General features: G+C 45.3%; 1 pseudogene; it reads left to right on the forward strand.

Moving 5' to 3' along the window:
- The first annotated feature begins 3037 nt into the window (after positions 1-3037).
- LOC136455997 (pectin acetylesterase 3-like) lies at positions 3038-6363 on the forward strand (annotated as a pseudogene).
- The last annotated feature ends 614 nt before the right edge of the window (positions 6364-6977 follow it).

The raw sequence follows: 6977 nt of genomic DNA on the forward strand, positions 1-6977 counted from the left end.
CTGCCCTACACCAACGCCAATACAGATCGTTCACGTTGTCGGCTGTCGCCCTACCCTACGACGGCACCGGCCACTCATCCTTGTGACCTCATGTCCCGTTTGGCCTTCACCCTATCCTATGACAGCACCGGCCACTGGCATCTAGGTGAATTTGTGATCGGAATTGTTCAGGTGAGATTCAATCTTTGTTGTTCGGCTTTTAAAAAAATCATGTGTACTTTTAATTGCTAATTGCTTAGCGGTAAAATTATAGAATCATCTATCACGTGGCGAGGTGGAGGATTTTTCCCAACATCAGAGTCAATCTAGATTGATCTTTTGTTCAGTACTCGTATCATGTGAGTGATCCATAATCACATGTGAGAGTTCAATCGTGCAAGCGCAATTTATTTAATTATTTGGCACTGTGTTCTTTGTAATATTTATGCAGTTATGAAGAGAAACGAGGACATTGCATCTCTTTTTCAGAAGCATGCAGCAAAGAAGAAGGCAGTGGCAGCTATTGCTACTTCTAATCCTGATCCGGCTGAACCTGTGGTGGAAGAGCTGACTCATGAAAGAGTAGTTGAGGAAATTGTAAATCCTATGCCACCGCCACCGCCACCGCCACAACCGTCTTCACTGCCACCAGTTTATGACATCAATCGCCTTCCACATGATCTAGGTGAAAGACGTCATATTCTAAAATATCCTGTTAATGATCAAGATGCAATTCGAAGATCATATATTATTAAAGGTCCATTCAAACCTTTTGCACATGATTTTCCAAAAAGAAAGATTTCAGATAGGGATGGGGGATTCAACTATTGTTGGATGTACAATAATAATTGGCTTGAGTATAGTATTAAGAAGGACGCTGTGTTTTGCTTCATATGCTATTTGTTCAAGAAGGGTACTGGGTCAGACATATTTACTGTTGATGGCTGGAAGAATTGGAATATAGAAGAGAAAGCACTTCGTAAACATACGGGTTCTAAGGCACATATTGCAGCTCAAGAGAGATACATTAGCTTTACAAATCCCAAGGTAGCAATTGATTATAATATTGAGAAGCGGAGTGATGAGGATCTTCGTCTTTATAAGAAAAGGTTGACTTATTCACTTAGGTGTATCAAGTTTCTTTTGCATCAAGGGTTGGCGTTTCATGGACATGATGAAAGTGAAGAATCTAGCAACAGAGGAAACTTCATTGAACTTTTGAAATTTCTTGCCGGAAATAGTGAAGAAGTGAAGAAGTATGTTTTGGACAATGCACCAGGTAACTGTATACATTTTATGACCGAAGCGTTTGAGAACTTTGAGTTTGTTTTCTTTGCATACTTAATGTATATTATTCTTGGATATACAAATGAGTTATCTGAGTGTTTACAAAGAAGGGAACAAGATATTCTTAATGCAATATCACTTGTTAATGTGGCAAAGAAAAGTATGCAAGAATTGAGGTCTGATGGTTGAAATAATTTTCTTAAGAAGGTCACTTCATTTTGCGATAAACATGGTGTTGAAGTTCCTGCTATGAATGGTGATTATGTTCCTTATGGAAAATCAGCAAGGAAAGCTTGTGCCCGAAAGCAAACCAATAATGACCACTTTAGAAGAGAAGTATATACTGGTGTCATTGATAAAATAAGTCAAGAACTTGATAATTGGTTTGACGAGATTAATATGGAGTTGTTGTCTTGTATGTCGGCCTTCAGTCCTTCCAAGTCATTTGCTTCTTTTGATACACAGAAGCTACGTAGACTGGCTGAGTTCTACCCAAAGGAGTTCTCAAATAATAATTTGCTCAAACTTGAATTGCAGCTAGATAATTATATTGATGACATGAGACAAGATGATAGATTCAAAGGTCTAGACAATATTGTTGATCTCTCAGTTAAGCTTGTTGAAACAAAGAGGCACAAAGTGTATGATATGGTTTATGAGCTCCTCAAATTGGCATTGCTTCTACCTGTGACAACAGCAAGTGTTGAAAGGGTATTTTCTGCAATGGTTTTTGTGAAAACAAAGTTAAGAAATAAGATGGGAGATAGTCTTTTGGATGACTGTCTAGTCACTTTCATTGAGCATGATATTTTCTTTGAAGTTGATGAAGATAATATAATCAATACATTTATGTCCCTTCGAAAGCGTCGAATAAAATAGTCACAAAAATAGCATTATAAATCTCTTGTTCTCTTTTATGCCTTATTTCAATTATCGGTATGGCTTTTGAACTATTTATACTATACTTAATGGATGGTTTGAACTTAATCCATAAATTTAAGCCTTATTGTGATATTTAGTGCATATATACCGAATCATGTTGTCAATTTTACAATTATTATCAAATTGCTGAAATAGATTTATGGAATTGTATATGAAATTTTTTGGACGACGTACCTTAGACAAAATCGTAGATTCGCCACTGATGAGTGGGCCGTCGAAATCGATGGTTGCCCGATCGAGCACCACACCACGAAGCCATGCGAAGCCCGGCAGCATGCATGCATGCGTGTTTGATTGATTGACTCCCTGGACTGGCTGATTAAATGAGTCAGCTGGCGAATTGAATTTAACGGTGTATGTCAACATACACCATTAAATCAAACGAGATATTTGAGAATCTATTATTATCATACTATAATTAATTTGTTGTGCATGCATTACCTAGCTTGCTAGTTGAGGACACTGAACACACACGGACGCAGTATATTCTCACACATGCATGATGGAAGCTAATTAAGCACACAATATTTAGCTCAACTAGCTAGTTTAATTACTCCTCGTGGATTTCTTGGCTGTCGTAGCGCAGCTAGCGTGCTATGAGTATACGATGGTTGTTCTTTGCTAGCTGTGGTTAGATATATATGCTGCTAATAAGCTAGGTGCGTCACCCCCTTGCTATGCGCGCGTCGTCAAATATATATATGTATACTAAAGGCTTGCTGCTGGCTTAAGCTCCTTGGATACATACATCATCGACTCTTCATGCCGGCCGGCCTGCTTTCCGATTGGCATCAGAGAGACGACAGAGGAGAGGGTCGATCGATAGACGATGGGGGTGCATGCGCATGCGCATGGGGCTGTTGCCAAACCCATACCCGGCCTGCAGCAGGCGGCTTTTCCTCTTCGTCGTTGTACTCGTCGTCCTCATAGGTAGCTACTGTGCCGCCGCCGCTGCAGATGAGCAGATGAACAGCAATAGTAGGGGCAGCCGCAGGAGGAGGAGCAGGAGCAGGACCGCCGCCACGGCGGCCGAGGTGGTGACGCCCGCCGCGCCCCTCATGGTGCCCATCACCATCCTCAAGTCCGCCGTCGACTCGGGAGCCGGTATGCATGCATATATATGCTTCTCCTTCTTCAATTCCTTCCTTCTCACTTCCTCAGTCATGCATGGACAGTAGTATAACGCTATTACACTAGCTACACGATCTGCTTAGAGGCCGTTGGATTGTTCATGTCTGTATATCACAATTGCGATCGATCTCCTTTTGTCGAGTCCTGGCGGCGGATTAATTTGTTCACGGTCTCACGGAACACCAGCAGCATGCACGAGATAGATAGAGAGGACTTTATTAGCTGGCTTTTGCCGCTGCGCTGTCCGTATGCACATGGATCCGTGATCGGTGATCCGTCACTGGCATGCATGCGCCGGCCGGGCCGTGGGCCGTGTGTCGCCATGCGCACACGGTGCATGCAATCGTCGGTCCCTGCCTGCCATTTCGGTAGTGCGGTCGGCGCGTGGACGATATGATACGGCCGGATAAAAAGGCGTCGTGTTGCACAGCTGGTGGTACACTTCACGAGCTAAATATGTACTGCAGCTACCGTTGCCTGCGTCTGGCCGGCTGCTCCTGTCGATCCGTAGCTTTCACGGGCCGGGCGCCTGTGTTCTCATCAACTAGCTTGGTGAGCACTGAGCAGAACAACGTTGCTCTTGACCCGCAGAACCAGGCCCCGACGATGCATGTCAGGAATGAATATAATGTCTATCTTAATTTGTCCAGTTCTATATCTCAATTGTCTGCATTTTTTTAATTATCGTACTCCTCCTAATATTTCAATAGCCAACATTTGTTTTTATCTTTCTAATTTTTCTTCGGTCACCTTCAAACAAGCGCCATGTTTTCCGCTACTACTAGTAGTAGAAATATGTAACGGTGTACCTGTTCGATCAGTGTGCATGGACGGAACACCGCCTGCTTACCACTTGCACCCTGGCTCCGGAGCAGGGAACAATAGCTGGATTGTCAACCTGGAGGTCAGTCAAATTAAAGATCCATCAGTTAATTAACTCCAATTGTACGTTTTACTACCATACATGGATGCACTAATTCGTGATCGATCAATGCCTGATTGCTCATAAGATCAACTGATTTGGTCATAAACGCAACTGGCTGATATAATGTATATTGCGGTATAGGGAGGCGGTTGGTGCAACAACGTTCGGGCGTGCCAGTTCCGCAAGGCCAGCCGCCGCGGCTCGTCGGACCTCATGGAGAAGGAGATCCCCTTCGGCGGCATCTTGAGCAGCAGCCCTCTCGACAACCCTGGTCGGTCCCATCCCTAGCTTCGATTCGTCGTCGTCTTCTTACCTTCAATTCAATCCCTCTCGATCTCACATGCACATCATGCATTTACATACAGATTTCTACAACTGGAACCGGGTGAAGATCCGCTACTGCGACGGCGCGTCCTTCGCCGGCGAAGGCTTCGACAAGGCACGTACAACGCATGCAACCTTCCTTTCGGTTGCAGTAGTTGTTACAATTTCAGTTTAAAGATCGATAGTAGTATCATACGATTTGGTCAAACGATCGATCGATTGACCTGACATGACACTGCTGCAGGAGAACGGGTTTTACTTCCGCGGGCAGCGCATCTGGGACGCCACCGTCCGGCACCTCCTCTCCATCGGGATGGCCTCCGCAGACCAGGTGCTGCTCACCGGCTGCTCCGCCGGCGGCCTCGCGGTTATACTGCACTGCGACCAGTTCCAGGCCTTCTTCCCTCGGTCGTCCAACGCCGGCGCCGGCACCACCACCGTCAAGTGCCTCGCCGACGCCGGCCTCTTCCTCGACGTGTACGTGCATGCATGCAGTGCCACCGTACCAATTAACAGAAATTATTGCTCCATCTGCTGGCGCTTCGTTCATCTTGACTTGAGCAGTGCATATATGCATGCAGCTCCGATGTCTCCGGCGGGCGCAGCCTGCGATCCTACTACTCCGACATCGTGGCCATGCAGGGCGTGGGTCCCAACCTGCCGCCGGCCTGCACTGCCCGTTTGGACACTACCTCGGTGCGTCTGGTCCCTCCCTGTTCCTTCTGCTTCCAGTAGCAAAATGCATGCTCCTTGTACAGTTAGTTGTACGTGTTGGCAGAATGGAACTGATGAACCACCGCTCGCGCTGGTGCATGGCAATGGCAATGCAGTGCTTCTTCCCTCAGAACGTAATCGATGGCATCAACACCCCCATCTTCCTGCTGAACGCAGCATACGACGCCTGGCAGGTAACTAATAACTTGCATCAATGAGCGAGGAATGTCATTGTCCAATTCATAATCGACCTATCGACGATCAGATACAGGAGAGCCTAGCACCCAACGGAGCTGACCCCAGCGGAGCCTGGCGAGCCTGCAAGTCCAACCACTCTGCCTGCGACGCAACCCAGATGAAATTCCTGCAAGGTTAATTCAATTAATACACATTCATAATCACCAAAGGCCCTGAGGGAGGGCCAAACAATGTTCTCAAGGTTTATTTCTATGTACACTGATGAATGGATCGAGTGCAGATTTCAGAGACCAGATGGTAGCATCCGTGAACGGCTTCGCCGGCTCCAGAAGCAACGGGCTCTTCATCAACTCCTGCTTCGCGCACTGCCAGTCCGAGCTGCCGGTGACATGGAGCGACGCGGCAGGTGGTGCCTCCCCGGCCATTCAAAGCAGGGTAACTAACCACGACACCACCCACCGTTGATGCCATACATATAGATATATACATACATATAAAACCAAAAGTTTGAGCCTGCTGTTTGCGTATGCAGGGGATTGCCAAGTCAGTGGGCGACTGGTACTTTGGTCGAGCTCAAGTGAAGGCGATCGACTGCCCCTACCCCTGCGACGGAACATGCCGCAACATCATATGATGACAACATCCTGCTGTTTTCTGCTGCAGTCTGCTGTGTCCTCAAGAGCTACGTTGTACATCGCATCAATTCAATTTGTGAAGACAGCAAATGGGTGCAACCATTAAGATTAAATGAACGATAATAATACAAGAAAGAAACAGAAATGAGTTGAATGTTCTTAGACTCGAGCGGATTATAAGTGACAGTTAAACTTGTTACACGGTCCATACATTCCAAAAAAAAACTAAGGGCCGAGGACTAAAACTTTAGACCATTTTTTTTAAGCCCCTAGATCGAGTTACCATGTTCTACAGGACTAATGTACTCATTTGTGTGAGAGAGAAAGCAGATGAGTTGTCTCGCATGATGTACTGTTGACCTCCAAGTTTATCAAGATATGATGATTCATTGCAAATTCTGGTAACGATAACGTGTTAGATGTGTGTTTGTACTGTTTGTACGAAGTGCAGCACCAAATAAACCAACCATCTCGGAAAGAATCAATTCCTAGCAACTTTAGGACAAATTAGCAAACAAGGAAAAAGACTAATGTTACCCTGGCTGGACATTAATATCTCTGCAGTTCCCGAGAGTACTTGGGCATTCCAATACAATTAAGAGGTGTTGTTTGGAGTATTAAAAGAATATTAAATGCTGTTGTACATAGTCCAACACTCAAATTGGAAGGGGATTGGGGAATTTGGGAGTAGGGGGCGTGAAAGAGAGAGACCGGAGGGGCTGTGATTTAATGCGACCAAGACTTCGAGGAGGAATAAATTGGCATCCGCTCTAGAAATTGATTCTTTTGTGGACAAAATTTTGCTTTAGGAATTGATTCTTTTAGGGAAAGAGGGAATATTG

Source organism: Miscanthus floridulus, chromosome 6 (assembly GCF_019320115.1).
Source record: "Miscanthus floridulus cultivar M001 chromosome 6, ASM1932011v1, whole genome shotgun sequence".
NCBI classification, from domain to species: Eukaryota; Viridiplantae; Streptophyta; class Magnoliopsida; order Poales; family Poaceae; genus Miscanthus; species Miscanthus floridulus.